The following is an 18,901-nucleotide window of genomic DNA, read 5'->3' as shown; positions in this document are numbered from 1 at the left end:
TTCAAATTTTCCTTTCAGGTGTGTTGTGTATTCTTGTAGATGTAAATAGATAGAAACCATCTATTAACAATGTTGTCCAAAGTTAAGAAAGATCATCATCTCTGTCATGAAGAACACAAACTCTCAGAGAATACAGTTCTACCCTGCAATTTTAAAAAGGCCTTTGAAGATGTCCCTAGCTTTGGCAGTATTCCAGAACCAGCTGGATCAGAGCGATCCAGCTTAATATAGAACACTGCAGCCCTGAAGACTCCTGAAAGCCAGTATAGCGTCTGGAGCAAATGAATGTATGATTAATGCTGATGAATCCAACCTTCACTGGGAGACATCTGTCAAGATTTCTTGAGGAATGAGATTGTTGGTCTAAAAAGAATAGATCAAATAACTAGCTTCTGAAATACATAAACATTAACACTATTTTAAAATTTTTTTCTTTACCTTGAGGCAAAGATCCTAAGACATAATTAATCACCAGTCTAGTGTGTTTGATTATTGATAATATATTAAAAACCAGCAATGGACTTAGTTCAGTTATTTTTGGTTAGCTCTATTTTTGCATCTCAGATAGAGAAAAACAACAGATACTTCTAATTCATCTGTGCTTGGTGATCACAGTAATGATTATATTTTAATGAAGTAGGAAGCATTTCATTAAACAATCTAGATAGCTAAAATGCTGAAGGTTCATTAATTCATTCAAAAAACATTTATTGAGTCTCTGTTCTATGGCAGGCACTGTTCCAGGTAGAGATGTAACTATTGTTAAAAGTAAACTGTTTCCTCATGGAGTTAACGTTTTAGTGTATCTGATAGGCAATAAAACAGGTACATACAGTATTTCAAGTGGTGATAAATGCCATAGAGATTGATAAAGCAGGTAAGGATAAGTGAGTAATGACATGATGGGATGGGGTAAGAGCTTTTGGAGGAGTTGACAGTTAAGTAGACTGCTGAGTGACACAAAAGAGTGAGCCACACAAATATCTGAGGAAGAGAATTTCAGGTAGAATAAAAAGCAAAAAACAAACAAAAAAGATCTGGAGAAGGAAATGCATTGAATTTGTTTTCAGAACAGCAAGGAGGCAGGTTTTACTGGAGTGAAATGAACTAGAAGGAGAGAAGTCTGATGTGAGATCAGGGAAGTAGCCAAAGGCAAGATGACAGGCTTTGTAGCCCACAAAGAAGTCTGGATTTCATTCCAGTATCCAGAAAGTCATTGGAGGGTTTCTAATATGGGTAGGACATAATTCCATAAGTTACCCAAACTTTAAAAGGTAAAAGTAGAATCAGGGAAACCAGTTAGGAGAAGACGGTGGCTTGAATCTAGGTGTGGTAATGGTAGATATAGTAGGAAGTTGTAGAATACTGCAATAATTTAGGAGTGGATCTGAAGGTATTTGCTTGTGGCTTAAATATGGAGTGTAATTTTTAAGATAAAGAGGACTCAAGAATGATCCCAATATTTTTGCCTTTAGCATATGAGTGAGGAATGCTGTCACCTGAGATGCAGAGGGGGGGGTCAAGGGAAACAGGAGAGCAAGGGTTCTTAAGGAAAATCAGAGTGACGCTTGATGATATAAATATGTATAGCGTTAGAAATAAGAAATCTCTAAATCTTAAGTGCCACAGCATAAAGATCACATTTACACAAAAGTCGGGAGACTTTAACATGTTTCTAGAAGGGAACAGACATGGGTAATGGGAAGAGATGCTTTCATTTTTTAAAATACATTTCTGTGCCTGTTCAAGGCTTTTTAAAAAATCTTGTTCATGGATTATATTTATTTAAAAATTTTTAATATGTCAAAAAGTTAATAAGAATTAAGGAGTTAGTGAGAGATTACATGGTAAACAGAATGAAAATTCAATTGCATTTACCTGCTTAGAGAGGTTTTAAAACTATCCAACCTCTAAACCCTTTAATGAGCCTTAGAAGTAGACAGGTGTATCTTTGGCTCTCCCTTCTAACTTGACATTTGGCATTAGCGTCACATTGCTCCTTAGTTTAAAGTTTGCTTTCTTTCCCCAGCTATGCCTCCTGCTCTTCCACTTGTAGTATGATATGCCCTGCCTCAGGCTCTAAAATGGTTTATACACATCTATCTCAAAAGCATTTGTCATCTGTCCTAATCCAGAGCCTGCTTAAGACCAAAACCAGCTGGCCTCGATTAGTCAAATGAGGCTTGTTTGTTTGCTCTTTGGAGCTAGGTAGAAAATACAAGGGCATTCCAACTTGCCATATTACCTGATGCTTCTGACATGAAATCAGTTAGCATAGTAGCTGTCATGAAGTCACTCTTTCTGTTTAGATAAGAGAGTTGCCAAAGCTCTCAAGGACATTTTAACAGATTTCTATAGAGAAGGGATTAGGGTCTCTATTAATATACTCAGTCCTGGGATTCCTGGAACATGGGTTATTCTGCTAATCTTTTCCACTCACATTCTTCCAATGAGTTACCCTTCTCTCCACAGTGGGGTCTTATTTCAAGGGCGTTCACTAGCTCACTTATAATGTCAACTTACTATTTTTAAAATGTGATTGTCAAATCATTAATTCACTTTAATGTCAGCTTTATTGAGGGGTAGCTTTAAAAGTACAATTCAACAAGTCTTGACAAATATGCACAGTTGTGAAACCACCATCACGATCAAGATATAGAACAATTCCATCACCCCCTAAAGGTTCCTCCACTGCCCGTTTGTAGTGAATCCTCTTCCTGACACTCCAGCTTCTGGCAACCACTGATCTGCTTTCTGTTGCTGTATTTTTGCCTTTTCTAGAACTTCATATAAATGGAATCATATAGTGTGTATTTTTTTCATGGATGGCTTCTTTCCCTTAGCATAATATGTTGAGATTCATCCCTATCTTTGCATGTTTAAGTAGTTTTTTCCTTTTTAGTGCTGTATTTCATCATATGGATATACCATATTCTATTCATTCATTCACCAGTTAATGGGTATTTGAGTTGTTTAGCTTTTATAAACTTATAAAAAGGTGCTTACAGATTTTTGTGTGGACATATATTTCTGTTCATTTGGGTGGATACCAAGAAGTAGGATTGCTGAGTTGGATTTAAATCTACTACCTTACTATTTGTTTTCTATTTGTCCCATTTGTTTCCAGCTCTTCCATCCCACCCTGCCTTCTGCCCCTTTCCTGCATTCTTTTGGATTAATTATTTTTAGTATTCCATTTTGTCTCCACCATCGGTTTATTAGCCTAAGCTTTTTGTTTTATTTTCTCATGGTTTCTCAAAGGATCTACAGTATGTTTTTAAACTTATCATGGTGTTCATTCAAATACTATTATACCACTTCACACGTAAGAAACTTAAAAACAGTATTCTTCCATTTTCCATCTTTCTTTGTGCTTTTTTTGTCATATACCTTACTTCTACATATATTATACACTCTACAATGCACTATTGTTATTTTTGCTTTAAACAGTCAATAGTCTTTTAAAGGGATTTAAAATAAAAGAAAAATACCTTTTATATTCTATCTTTTACCCATGTCTGGGCATCTTTACTTTTTGTGTGAATCCAAATTTCCATCTGGTCTCATTTTATTTTTGTTTTTCCTATTACATTTTTTTGTAGTGTAGGTCTGCTGATGACGAATTTTCAGTTTTTATTTGCCTGTATTTCACCTTCATTTTTAAAGAGATTTTCACGCGTTTCAATTCCAGGTTGGCAGGGGGTTTTTTTCCCCCCTTTCAGTACGTGAAGATATTGTTCCATGTCTTCTGGTTTGCATAGTTTCTGACAACAAGTTCCTGTTTTCTTTATTTTTGTTCCCTGTATTTTCTTTTTTTCTCTCTCTCACGCTGCCTTTAAGATTTTTGTCTTCATCAGGACTTGTCAGCAATGCATTTATGATGTGCTTTGGAGTGGTTTTCTTCATGTTTATTTTGCTTGGGTTTTGTTGATGTTCTTTGATCCATAGGTTTATATTTTTAATTAACTTTGGAAATTTCTCAGCCATTGCTTTTACAGTTTTTTGTGCTTCTCTTCCCATTCTGGGACACACATACACGTATGTCAGAACACTTGATACTGTCCTTTCTGTCATGATGCTCTCTCTGTTCATTATTTTTTTATCTTCTTTTCCTCCATGTTTGTCATTTTGGATAGTTTCTATTGCTGTGTCTTCAGGTTCACAAATCTTTTCTGTGGTGTCTAATCTGCTTTTAATCACATCTAGTATAATTTCTATTCAGATATTATATACTTAATCTCTAGAAATTTCATGTGGATCTTTAAAAATATCTTCCATTTCTCTCTGCATCATGTTCATGTTTTCTTTGACCTCCTTGAACATATAGAAAATACGTTTTGATGTTCTTATCTCCTAATTCCATCATCTCTGTCATTTCTGGGTCTGTTTCTGTTGATTGAATTTTCTCCTGGTCATGGGTCATATTTTCCTGCTTCTTTCCATGCCTAGAAATTTTTGATTGGATGCTGAACTTTGAGAATTTTACACTGATGGGTGCTATATTTTGTTGTGTTCTTTTAAATAGTATAGGAATTTATTCTGAGACACAGTTAAATTACTGGGAATTAGTTTAATCCCTTCAAGCTTGCTTTTAAAGCTTTGTTAGGATGTGTCCAGAGCAGCCTTTAGTCTGAGTTCTAAGTTTTCTCACTCCTAAGGTAATATCTTTCCAATCACTCTATCCTATCTGTATATTAAAAGATTTTTCTGCTCTGGCTGGTGGGAACACAAACTATTCTCAGCTCTGTCTGAATCCCAGGAATTATTTGGTTTGCTGCTTTCTGATGGTTCTTTCCCAAGCTATGAGTAAGTAGTTTCTTCTCACACATGTGCAGATCAGTAGCCAGCCAAAAGTTTAGGAGAGCCTTCTGCATATCTCTGGAGCTCTCTCTTTCTCTGTGCAGCTGACTCCTGTCTTGTAAATTTAACTGCCTTGACCTCCCAGAACTCTGATCTCTGTCTCTTCAGTGCATTGAGAACTCTGTGCTCTCCTTTGGTTTCACTCGCTGTGCTATGGTGTGGAAAATGCCTCCAGACCTTAGGCTGGGGCAAATATAGGGCTCTCCTTGTTTGTTTTCTTCTATCGGGCTGACACTGTTACACGCCAGTTGTCCAGTGTTGAAAGGCATTGTTTCATATAGACTGTCCATTTGTTAGTTAAGATGGAAAGTAAACTTGGTCCCTGTTACTCCATCATATCCAGAAGCCTAAATCCCATTCAACCTTCTATTGCTATAAAATAATTCAATACATTTACAATTAATATATTTACAAGTCATGTGTAAAAGAAAAAACCTGCAATAATCAAATACAAAACAGGTCTTTATACTCTTTCTGAAACTCTGACAAACTCAAATATACAAGTCTGTGCACATATACACGGCCCTTGTGCATTTCATTATTTTGAAATTAGTTTGTGACTCCCTCACAGTATCTAAAAAGCAAAAATTAAATGCTGCAAAAGAGGAGAACATTAACAAGAATAAGTAAAGAAAAGAAAATTAAAGATAATGGTGGCTTCACTTTGTTATACAGCAGAAACTAACACACCATTGTAAAGCAATTATACTCCAATAAAGATGTTAAAAACAAACAAACAAAGAAAAGAGATAATGGTGGCTTAACTGTGTAAGTGGTTAATAGTTTTTCTTTACCAAATAGCTGATGTACTTCCAGAACACCAAGCCATAGCACCAAACTTGGCCTCTTTTCTTTTTTTCTGATCACATGTCTAGACTATTTCTCAGCCTCCCTTGGAGTTACATGTAACGATGTGACTGAACATTTGCCAGTGAAAAATGAGGAGAAGAGATAAGTGCCACCACCAGGCCCAGGCCATGCAAACCTCCCATACGCAACCCACTGTGTCTTTCCATCTGTTGGGGTGTCCCTGAAAGTCACATATGGAAGATGGCAAAGGCACAAGAAGGACGGAACCAAATTACCACTTGCAGTAAAGCTGTAAAGTTGTCCACTTATCAGAAATCCCTATTTTGACTTTATGTGAGCAAGAAAATTAAAACAAAACACATATCATGTTAAAGACACTGATTTGGGGGAATTTATCTGGCTTAAAAAGTGTTCTATTATACCTCAGATATGGCATCACTAAAGAGTACCTGTAGTTTAAAATTTTTTATTAATCATTTTCTTCCTGAAGATATACCAGAATATTTTCTACACGGATCATAACAGGGTTAAATTTTAGATGAATCATTAGTAACATAAAGAAATAAAATCTCCTTTCCATAGAAACCCCTAGGTATTATCAATTTTAAGATAAAGAGGAAAGTTCAGAAGTATTCATAATCCTGTGGTTTGCAATCTGACTTGTGGTTCAAGGCAGAGGATAACTTAATCCCCCAAAGGCCCACCTAATCTTGTCAGAGAAGATATAACCAGAGTGAAGAAGTGTTTTTTTTCTGTGCCTTCACCTTTAAGTTATACTGCTACTAATGTGTCTTATCTTACAGATGGTCTGCTAAAGTGCCTAGTATTTAAGATTAAAGTCCTATGGGATGTTTGAAAACTCCAGATTAGAGTTAAATGGTCCTAATATTTTTCCAAACTCTCTCTCCAATTGAGCTTTGTGTCTAGGCTTCGAGTCCCACATTTAAAAAAATGTTTTTTAGTATCAAGCATATCACTCTGTTCCCATTAATCACATACTAAGAGGCTCGTTTCATTTCAATACTGGACCCATTCCTCAGTGACTGGAGGAGGCATCAAATTCTAAGCTAATGAACTAGAGTAATTATTTAAGCCACTTTCTTACTTATGCTGAACACCACACAAAACAGCTTAGAAGGAAAATTACTGCCTTGTCCTTGACACGCACATCTATGCACATAAGTGCTTTTAAATGCTGCTATAAAGTTTTTATTTAACTATTCCTTGGGACTTGCAAGTGAAAAACAACTTAGTTACATAGGTTATAAAGTAAACAAATCGCACCAGAAGGAAAATGCAGTTTTGAAAGGATATGCTCTGAAGATAAGGTTAAATTCAGGATGTGACTTTTTCTTTTTGGGGCGTGGGAGGAAAGAGGTTGGAGGGAGAAAATAAAGAGAGACTGTGAATGAATTATAAAGGAATCACATCATGAAAATATGTTACTGAAAGAAAATAAGAGCACACTGAAGATTGCATCCTTAATACTGAACACAAATTTCCTATAACTCCCGTATGGAGTGAATGAAATACTAAATTAATCAACTAGTAACAATAGAAAATTATATAATTTGGATTCCTTTGGAGTACACAATAATTAGCAAGGCTGAATAAGATATCCCTACCCCCAAATAATTGGGGAATCATTCAGATAAATCAGCAGTTAAGTAGATTTTAAAATTTTAATAATTACATTTTTATCGGACTGATCTCATCTATTTTCAACTATCAATTAAACAGTTATATATGTTTAAAATTTTATAAAGTAGTTCAGACACGTGAGTATAAGATTAAGAAAACTCACCAATCCAGGGTGGGCCCAACCAACTGTGTAGAATGTTGGCTGTTTAGCAGCATAGAAACAGGATTTTATTTCTACCTTCTCAGACATTAAAGTAATTAAAACAATTCTATTGACTGATTCTAGTTGTTTTAACCTCTATTTTATAATGTCAAGCAATCCCTTTGCTTTGAACTCCTGTTAGGAGGGGAGGAGAGATTCTAAATGTTTCAAAATCTAAGAAAAAACTTTAATTTGATTTCATTTGAAAAAACAGGAAGATGAGAGTAAACAGAGTTAATGAGGTTCCCAATTTATGAGTATTATTGTATTAGAGGAATAAAAACTTTAGGAAACCATAAATATATTATCTTATATTCCTGAAGAGTTTCATTTTTAATTTTTTGATTGGGATTTGTCTAGTCCTCATGTTCCAAACAACAATTTTTAATAGGCCATAAAGTAAAGGAAATAACTGGTCTTTTATCTAATTTAGACTTCAGAATGCTCACCATGAAAGAACAATTTCCATGTCAAAACTTGCTTATCAGTAGGAGGAACTGAGTACCTTGAAATAACTACAAAAGGAACTAAATCATAGGTTGTTGAAATTGGAGATGCTGTTTTAACCTGAGATTGTAATTTGATCATTTATCTGCATGAATGCACAACTCCCAAGTAAAAGATAATCTAATTTGAAAAATTAACTATGAAAGCTCATGTGGCAGTCAAACTTGGAAATAAAAACTGCAAAGTGAGTGGGAATAGTTGAGACTTGCTCAAGAAGAAAAAAACTGAGTGCAATATTTCCATTTGGGACAAAGAGCAAAGTCAAAATACAGACAAATAGATTAACTATTTTAGAGGAAGGACATAGTGAGTGAAAAAAGAACATTTCCTTTTAAAATGGACTGCTATACATTGACAGCTAAAGATCCTAAATTATTTCTACATTTTAGTAGACTTAGGTCACAACAGATCAGTACTAAAATTGGGTTTCTAGAGTGTTCATTATGTGACTAAATTGAAATATGAATATCCATTGCTCAGCTGCTAAGTATTATGTTTAAGTTGACTGCTTGAAAATTAAAGTTCAAAGTCATTGTTCCTGTGAACATCTAAGACCTTTCATCTCAAGCAGTAAGTTATATCATAAGGTAACGTAAATTATGTCTTTACATATTAAGGGAATGATAATGAAACAGTTTTCTCATGAGAAAACTTAAGGATCTCAAAAAAGAACCTCATTTCTTCATGGAAGCACATAGATACAGCTTGTGTTAATCAGGGATCTTCAGAGAAACAAAACTAATAGGATGTGTGTGTGTGTGTGTGTGTGTGTGTGTGTGTGTGTGTGTGTGATTTATAATAAGGAAGTGGTTCACATGATTATGGAGGCTAGTAAGTCCCAAGACCTGCAGGGTGAGTCAGCAAGCTGGAGACCCAGGAGAACCGATGGTGTAGTTCTGGTCCAGAAGCCAGCAGGCTGGAGGCTCAGGAAGAGCCAACGTCCCAGTTGAGACAGGAGGAACTCTCTCTTTCTCAGGGGCAGGAGCAGCCTTTTTGTTTTATGAGGCCCATCCATATCAGGTGGGGCAGTCTGCTTTACTCAGTCTATTTAAATGCTAATCTCATCCAAAAATACCCTCACAGAAACACCCAGGAAAATATTTGACCAAATATTTGGGCGCCCTGTGGCCCAGTCAAGTAGAAACATAAAATTAAATCGTCACAAGTATGATGATTGGAGTCATTGGTCACACTTTCTCCACTCAAGGGTCCTCTGCATTGAAGTGGTAGTGAGTGGGGGAGTTATAACATGGGTTAAGTGTCAAAGTGCCTGTGTTAGAATCCTGTTTCCATAACTTAAACCCTGTGTGACCTTGAACAAGCTAATGCTATGTGCTTCTGATTTTGATTAGCAAATTAGGGATAATAATAGTCCTTACTTCATACTGTTATTATTGTTGTGAAGATTAAATGAAATGAGATATCACATGTAAAGCACCTAGAAGAATAACTAGCACACAGTAGGAATTTGCCAATAATATAATATGTTACACAAAATTCCTTGAAATAAAATTCTTCTTAAAAATCATTCCTTCATGTATTTTTCCTTTTCTACTTGACTTTTTCAGTTTCCTACATAAACCCATGATTTTCACTTGCTCCAACTGTTTTTCCTGTTAAGTGTTCAGTAGCACATATCATAAAACTTTGCTAAAACATTTTGACACAATCATAACACAAGTATATCTTATATGTATATTGATTAACTAGCATTGAATGGTTATTAACTGCCATCAAGAGAATACAAAGAAAAGTAAGAAGAGTAAAATAGGTTCCTTTTTCTCAAAGAATCTTTAGCCCAATTGAAATAAATTAATAAATGGGACATGAAAAAAGATAAAAAAACAATTTTAGATGTTATTATAGTACAATGGGGACAAGAATTCCCATTGTGTTAGAGGGGAACAAGGATTCCCAGCCTCCTCTCTTCCTCTCCATCTCAGAAGAGCAAAACTGTTTGCAAAACTGAATTTTGGGTTTTGTTTATGTACAGTAAGGAGAATGAGTAAAGCAAACAGAAAACTTAAAAAAAAAAAAAGGCAGACAAGTTGGTAGATCAACATAATAAAGAGGAGGGAAAGGGACAAAGAAAGAAAGTGAGGAGAAACAAAATTCTTTGGGCTGAGCGTTCTGGGTGAGTGGGTAATAGTGAGACAAGGTTTAGAGTTGCTATAAAGTGCAGGGTATTTCTATGGATAGGCGGCCTATTCTTTTAAATTTCTTCCCATCTTTTCCTGCTTTAGGTTCACCCCTTGTTTCATCCTACTCTTTGATTTTGCCAAAGCCTGAGCTCAAGTTTTGAGACCTTGCTCTACTTGCATTTGTCCCCTCATTTCTTTGAGCAGGTTCCTGGCCGGACTCCCTCCTGGCCCAGAACTGTCACTGATCTGTGTTACTGAGTGACCATCTCTGCTGTAACCCCAGAAACAATCTTCCTCTTATGGCTCCTTCTCTAGGGCCAACAGCCTGGGCTGGGAGAGGAGTGCTCAGACCTCACCTGCCCAGCCCTGGCCTCAAGTGTGTTGAGTGTCAGAAAATAAGAACAAAGGTTAGTTGGTGCTAATTACTTAATACAACTGTATGAAATTTTCTTACGTATTACTATGAGGCAAGTAGCATTTAGGGTGATTAAAGGGGAGAGAAACCGAGGGGCAAGAGATTGTAAGAGTCAAGTGGTGAATTACAAAGGCTTGTAAAAATAACTGCTCTGAGTCAAAGAGATGCCTAAAAAGAGAACCGGCAAGCTCTGGTAACCACAAAGGTAAGGGAGGCAAAATATAATTGGGGCAGTCACAGTGACTTTGAGATCTTATTACGGGATAATGGCAGGACAGTCATGAAACTGTCAAATGTGATGGTAGAGAGTGGTAGATTTGAGTGGTAGACACTGATACAACAACATTTGTGTTTGCCAAGGTCAACTTGACTCAGAGATGGTAATATCTTGCTGAATTGGAGTTATGTTGGAGATGGGAAACAAGACAATTTTTCTGAGTATCTTCCTAAATGTTTGCTGAAACTATTGGATGAAAATTGCTCCCTTGGTAGAGAGAAAGCGAAAACAATTTAATCGAATCAATGCAATGCCTCTAAAGAGACATCCAAACAATTCCTGATTTATGAAGAGCTACATGAAGACTTTTTAAAAAAGATATGATGGTTTCTAAAATTCCCACAAAGGGAAGAAAGTAAAATTAACTCTAAGTTGACCTTTTTGCAGGTACCGTTGCATAAAGGTATTTCTGGACTTCTTAGTTGAAGGCAGTTTTCTTGTTTGTGTTTTGTTTTTTTTATAAAGGAAATGATTGGCACTTACTGTGTGAGTTAATATTTACTTTTTACCATATTTCAAGAATAAACTTCTGCTCATGCCTAATAATGTCTCCTACAAAGTTCAATAATCTACGTTGGGGAAGGATCAATTTCACAAACTAAGTCAAAGTTTCTGCCAAATCAGGACCAACTTTTCTGAAGCGCTGAAAATGATTCAGGGCATCACAGGACTGAGTAACCTGTGTGCTAATTACGGTAAAAACTTCAAGAGTTTAAATCTTGTACTCGGGTTCCAGAGCAATATGACAGTAGCAATTTTATTTTTTTTCTATTTTTTAACATCTTTATTGGAGTATAATAGCTTTACAATGGTGTGCTAGTTTCTGCTGTATAACAAAGTGAATCAGCTATATGTATACATATATCCGCATACCTCCGCCCTCTTGCATCTCCCTCCCACCCTTCCTATCACACCCCTCTAAGTGGCACAAAGCACCAAGCTGATATCCCTGTGCTATGCAGCTGCTTCCCACTAGCTATCTATTTTACATTTGGTAGTGCATATATGTCCATGTCACCCTCTCACTTCGTCCCAGCTTACCCTTCCCCTCCCCGTGTCCTCAAGTCCATTCTCTACGTCTGCATCTTTATTCCTGTCCTGCCCCTAGGTTCATCAAAACCACTTTTTTCTCTTTTTTTTTAGGTTCCATATATATGTGTTGGCGTACGGTATTTGTTTTTCTCTTTCTGACTTACTTCACTCTGTATGACAGACTCTAGGTCCATCCACCTCACTACAAATAACTCAATTTCATTTCTTTTTATGGCTGAGTAATATTCCATTGTATATATGTGCCACATCTTCTTTATCCATTCATCTGTCAATGGACATTTAAGTTGCTTCCATGTCCTGGCTATCGTAAACAGAGCTTCAGTGAACGTTGTGGTACATGACTCTTTTTGAATTATGGTTTTCTCAGGGTATATGCCCCATAGTGAGAGTGCTGGGTCATATGGTAGTTCTATTTTTCGTTTTTTAAGGAACCTCCATACTGTTCTCCATAGTGGCTGTATCAATTTACATTCCCACCAACAGTGCAAGAGGGTTCCCTTTTCTCCACAGCCTTTCCAGCATTTATTGTTTGTAGATTTTTTGATGATGGCCATTTTGACTGGTGTGAGGTGATACCTCATTGTAGTTTTGATTTGCATTTTTCTAATGATTAGTGATGTTGAGCATCCTTTTATGTGTTTGTTGGCAATCTGTATATCTTCTTTGGAGAGATGTCTATTTAGGTCTTCTGCCCATATTTAGATTGGGTTGTTTGTTTTTTTTTGATATTGAGCTGCATGAGCTGCTTGTAAATTTTGGAGATGAATCCTTTGTCAGTTTCTTCATTTGCAACTACTTTCTCCCATTCTGAGGGTTGTCTTTTCATCTTGTTTATGGTTTCCTTTGCTGTGCAAAAGCTTTGAAGTTTCATTAGGTCCCATTTGTTTATTTTTGTTTTTATTTCCATTACTCTAGGGGGTGGGTCATAAAGGATCTTGCTGTGATTTATGTCCTAGTGTGTTGTGCCTATGTTTTCCTCTAAGAGTTTGATAGTGTCTGGCCTTACATTTAGGTCTTTAATCCATTTTGAGTTTATTTTTGTGCATGGTGTTAGGGAGTGTTCTAAATTCATTCTTTTACATGTAGTTGTCCAGTTTTCCCAGCACCACTTATTGAAGAGGCTGTCTTTTCTCCATTGTATATTCTTGCCTCCTTTATCAAAGATAAGGTGACCATATATGCATGGGTTTCTCTCTGGGCTTTCTATCCCGTTCCATTGATCTATATTTCTGTATTTCTGCCAGTACCATACTGTCTTGATTACGGTAGCTTTGTAGTATAGTCTGAAGTCAGGGAGCCTGATTCCTCCAGCTCCGTTTTTCTTTCTCAAGATTGCTTTGGCTATTCGGGGTCTTTTGTGTTTCCATACAAATTGTGAAATTTTTTGTTCTAGTTCTGTGATAAATGCCATTGGTAGTTTGATAGGGATTGCATTGAATCTGTAGATTGCTTTGGGTAGTAGAGTCATTTTCACAATGTTGATGCTTCCAATCCAAGAGCATGGTATATCTCTCCATCTGTTTGTATCATCTTTAATTTCTTTCATCAATGTCTTATCATTTTCTGCATACAGGTCTTTTGTCTCCTTAGGTAGGTTTATACCTAGGTATTTTATTTTTTTTGTTGCAATGGTAAATGGGAGTGTTTCCTTAACTTCTCTTTCAGATTTTTCATCATTACTGTATAGGAATGCAAGAGATTTCTGTGCATTAATTTTGTATCCTGTTACTTTACCAAATTCATTGATTAGCTTTAGTAGTTTTCTGGTAGCACCTTTAGGATTCTGTATGTATAGTATCATGTCATCTGCAAACAGTGACACTTTTACTTCTTCTTTTCTGATTTGGATTCCTTTTATTTCTTTTTCTTCTCTGATTGCTGTGGCTAGAACTTCCAAAACTATGTTGAATAATAGTGGTGAGAGTGGACAACCTTGTCTTGTTCCTGATCTTAGAGGAAATGGTTTCAGTTTTTCACCATTGAGAATGATGTTGGCTGTGGTTTGTCATATATGGCCTTTATTATGTTGAGGTAAGGTCCCTCTGTGCCTACGTTCTGAAGGGTTTTTATCATAAATGGGTGTTGAATTTTGTTGAAAGCTTTTTCTGAATCTATTGAGATGATCATATGGTTTTTCTCCTTCAATTTGCTATTATGGTTTATCACATCGATTGATTTGTGTATATTGAAGAATCCTTGCATTCCTGGGGTAAACCCCACTTGATCATGGTGTACGATCCTTTTAATGTGCTGTTGGATTCTGTTTGCTAGGGTTTTGTTGAGGATTTTTGCATCTATGCTCATCAGTGGTATTGGCCTGTAGTTTTCTTTCTTTGTGATATGTTTGTCTGGTTTTGTTATCAGGGTGATTGTGGCCTCGTAGAATGAATTTGGGAGTGTTACTCCCTCTGCTATATTTTGGAAGAGTTTGAGAAGGATAGGTGTTAGCTCTTCTCTAAATGTTTGATAGAATTCACCTGTGAAGCCATCTGGTCCTGGGTTTTTGTTTGCTGGAAGATCTTTATTACAGTCTCAATTTCAGTGCTTGTGATTAGTCTGTTCATATTTTCTATTTCTTCCAGGTTCAGTCTCAGAAGATTGTGCTTTTCTAAGAATTTGTCAATTTCTTCCAGGTTTTCCATATTATTGGCATATTGTTGCTTGTAGTAATCTCTCATGATCCTTTGTGTTTCTGCAGTGTCAGTTGTTACTTCTCCTTTTTTATTTCTAATTCTATTGATTTGAGTCTTCTCCCTTTTTTTCTTGATGAGTCTGGCAAATGGTGTATGAATTTTGTTTATCTTCTCAAAGAACCAGCTTTTAGTTTTTTTGATCTTTTCTATTGTTTTCTTCATTTCTTTTTCATTTATTTCTGATCTGATCTTTATGATTTTTTTCCTTCTTCTAACTTTGGGTTTTTTTGTTCTTCTTTCTCTAATTGCTTTAGTTGTAAGGTTAGGTTGTTTATTTGAGATGTTTCTTGTTTTTTGAGGTAGGATTGTATTGCTATAAACTTCCATCTTAGAACTGCTTTTGCTGCATCCCATAGGTTTTGAGTCATCGTGTTTTCATTGTCTTTTGTTTCTAGGTATTTTTTGATGTCCTCTTTGATTTCTTCAGTGATCTCTTGGTTATTTAGTACTGTATTATTTAGCCTCCGCGTGTTTGTATTTTTTACAGATTTTCTTCCTGTAATTGATATCTAGTCTCATACTGTTGTGGTCAGAAAAGATACCTGATAAATTTGAATTTTCTTAAATTTACCAAGGCTTGATTTGTGACCCAAGGTATTATCTATCCTGGAGAAGTTTCCATGAGCGCTTGAGAAGAAAGTGTATTCTGTTGTTTTTCGATGGACTGTCCTATAGACATCAGTTAAATTCAACTTTTTTAATGTTTCATTTAAAGCTTGTGTTTCCTTATTTATTTTCATTTTGGTTGATCTGTCCATTGGTGAAAGTGGGGTGTTAAAGTCCCCTACTATGTTTGTGTTACTGTCGATTTCCCCTTTTATGGCTGTTAGCATTTGCCTTATGCATTGAGGTGCTCCTATGTTGGGTGCATAAATATTTACAATTGTTTTATCTTCTTCTTGGATTGATCCCTTGATCACTATGTAGTATTCTTCTTTGTGTCTTGTAGTAGTCTTTATTTTAAAGTATTTTGTCTGAAATGAGGATTGCTACTCCAGCTTTCTTTTGATTTCCATTTGCATGGAATATCTTTTTCCATCCCCTCACTTTCAGTCTGTATGTGTCCCTAGGTCTGAAGTGAGTCTCTTGTAGACAGCATATATACGGGCCTTGTTTTTGTATCCATTCAGCCAGTCTATGTCTTCTGGTTGGAGCATTTAGTCCATTTACATTTAAGGTAATTATCAACATGTATGTTCTATTACCATTTTCTTAATTGTTCTGGGTTTGTTTTTGTAAGTCTTTTCCTTCTCTTGTGTTTCCTGCCTAGAGAAGTTCCTTTAGAATTTGTTGTAAAGCTGGTTTTGTGGTGCTGAATTGTGTTAACTTTTGCTTGTCTGTAAAGGTTTTAATTTCTCCATCAAATGTGAAAGAGATCCTTGCTGGCTAGAGTAATCTTGCTTGTAGGTTTTTCCCTTTCATCACTTTAAATATGTTCTGCCACTCCCTTCTGGCTTGCAGAGTTTCTGCTAAAAGATCAGCTGTTAACCTTATGGAAATTGCCTTGTATGTTATTTGTTGTTTTTCCCTTGCTGCTTTTAATATTTTTTCTTTGTATTTAATTTTTGATAGTTTGATTAATATGTGTCTTGGCGTGTTTTTCTTTGGATTTATCCTGTATGGGACTCTCTGTGCTTCCTGAGCTTGACTGACTATTTCCTTTCCCATATTAGGGAAGTTTTCAATTATAATCTCTTCAAATATTTTCTCAGTCCCTTTCTTTTTCTCTTCTTCGTCTGGGACCCCTATAATTCGAATGTTGGTGTGTTTAATGTTGTCCCAGAGGTCTCTGAGACTGTCCTCAATTCTTTTCATTCTTTTTTCTTTATTCTGCTCTGTGGTAGTTATTTCCACTATTTTATCTTCCGGGTAACTTATCTGTTCTTCTATCTCAGTTATTCTGCTATTGATTCCTTCTAGAGGATTTTTAATTTCATGTATTGTGTTGTTCATCATTGTTTGTTTGCTCTTTAGTTCTTCTAGGTCCTTGTTAAACGTTTCTTGTATTTTCTCCATTCTATTTTCAAGATTTTGGATCATCTTTGCTATCATTACTCTGAATTCTTTTTCAGGTAGACTGCCTATTTCCTCTTCATTTGTTTGTTCTGGTGGGTTTTTACCTTGCTCCTTCATGTGCTGTGTGTTTCTCTGTTTTCTCATTTTGCTTAACTTACTGTGTTTGGGGTCTCCATTTTGCAGGCTGCAGGTTCATAGTTCCCGTTGTTTTTGGTGTCTGCCCCCAGTAGCTAAGGTTGCTTCAGTGGCTTGTGTAGGCTTCTGGGTGGAGGGCACTGGTGCCTGTGTTCTGGAGGATGAGGCTGGGTCTTGTCTTTCTGGTGGGCAGGACCGCATCTGGTGGTGTGTTTGGGGGTGTCTGTGTACTTATTATGATTTTAGGCAGCCTCTCTGCTAATGGGTGGGGTTGTGTTCCTGTCTTACTAGTTGTTTGGCATGGGGTATCCAGCACTGGAGCTTGTTGGTCGTTTAGTAGAGCTGGGTTCTAGCGTTGAGATGGAGATCTCTGGGAGAGCTTTCGCCATTTGATATTACGTGGAGCCGGGAGGTCTCTGGTGGACCAATGTCCTGAACTTGGCTCTCCCACCTGAGAGGCATAGGCCTGACACCCAGCCAGAGCACGAAGACCCTGTCAGCCACACAGCTAGTTGGGCCCCAAAGTCTCCGGTCTGGACTCGGTGGCATGGCAGTAACTTCCACTCACTCCTCCACCCCACCTCCCGGCGGCAGCAGTGGGGGTGGCTCCTTGGTTCCTTTCAATTATGAGCAATTTTATAATGGAGAGTCCGTTGCTGGGTTTAGCTTTGAGTTATTTCTTTTCATGATCTATGACACTCATAAAAGAATATCCATTTTAAAAGATTTTCAAAACGACCTTTATTACACGTCCCTATGTGCAAAGCTTTGTTGGGTACTTTTGCTAAGGGGTGTTTTTTTTAAAATACCATTCTTTCACCGTGTAAACAGGAAAGATTTGGAGTGGGTAGATTAGTCAGAGGATGGAACTGGGGAAAGTATTTGGGGATGGAGGCTTATCATGGAAGTATAAAGTGAGAGAAATGACATTTCTTGGCTCAGTTCCCAGTATTGTTTGCCAGACACGTTTTGCCTGTGAAACAAGCAGCATTCACACCCGATAGTACCACTTTCTAATCAACTGGGAGTGAATTTAAGTTTATAAGTGACAGTGTTTTGGAAATTAAAATTCCAAAGGATTAATTAAAGTTAACCTTGGATACACTCGCCGAAGGCGAACATGAAGAACAGACGCAACACTGAGGACCCTCACTAGTCTCGCTCCTGTCATTGTGTAAAATGAATAAGCTTTGCCAAAAGCAAACTTGTCCTCACTCTGTTTTGAAGACTAACACAGCTCACCCTAAGACAGTGAATGTGTCCTAAAATAACTGGCAGTGGGTTGTGAAATGGTCTTCTTCAACGGGGTATGTGTCATTTGAGCAGTGTTACCAAATCATAAGGCTAGTTTTCCGTGTCCCTAAACCTCAATCTTTTTAAGTTAGGCTACAGAAGAAAAAAAAAAATGTGGGAAATAAATTAAATCCAGCTGTGATCATTCTGCATACCTCTCCATAACCCTAGCGGTGTTTAAGAGGCTCCGGGGTTTCAAGGAACATGTTATGAAAATCACTGCAAACTCTTTCTTGTTTACGTTGAAATTCCCAGGAAGAATTTGAAACTTCAGTAACTCTGAGGAAAACAGGAAAAGGGGCCTTTGGTCAACACTTAACCTCAGTTGTAGCTTTCAGTGGCAGAGTATCAGAAGAAATGACACGGGGCATCTGTTGGAAGAATTTGGGGAAGGATGTTTTTATATTAAAATTTAACATATTCTCCAAAATTGCTAGCTAAGAGGACCTCTATTGTAGTAACTAGTAAAGAGCTGTGAGAGTGTGGGGCGTAGACATTGGAATGTAAGAGAGAATCGGCAAGTTTAATAAGTTAAAAATTATGTTAGTGAGGACAAGAAGGTACACTTTTAGACATGGGGAAATACTGTCTGTGTCTAAAGCAAATCTACATGAGGTAGCTTGTAAAAATCAAAAGACTAGGGAGCTTGTTCACATTAAACCCTGAGCCTGATTCTGAGCTCCAGCGCTGTTCTTCTTTCTGTTCCTTGTTTCACTCCCAAGCCCAGGCATAAATGAAGGGTTAAAGTGATTCTTCTAAATTCTTCACAGGAGGGAGTGGAAACACCTAAGACTTTGATTTAAGAAAATTTCTAATTTTTAAACTTATAACCAGTTAGGTAACTGTCCAGTTAACTGG

Source organism: Balaenoptera acutorostrata, chromosome 5 (genome assembly GCF_949987535.1).
Source record: "Balaenoptera acutorostrata chromosome 5, mBalAcu1.1, whole genome shotgun sequence".
NCBI lineage: Eukaryota > Metazoa > Chordata > Mammalia > Artiodactyla > Balaenopteridae > Balaenoptera > Balaenoptera acutorostrata.
This window is presented reverse-complemented; position numbering follows the sequence as displayed.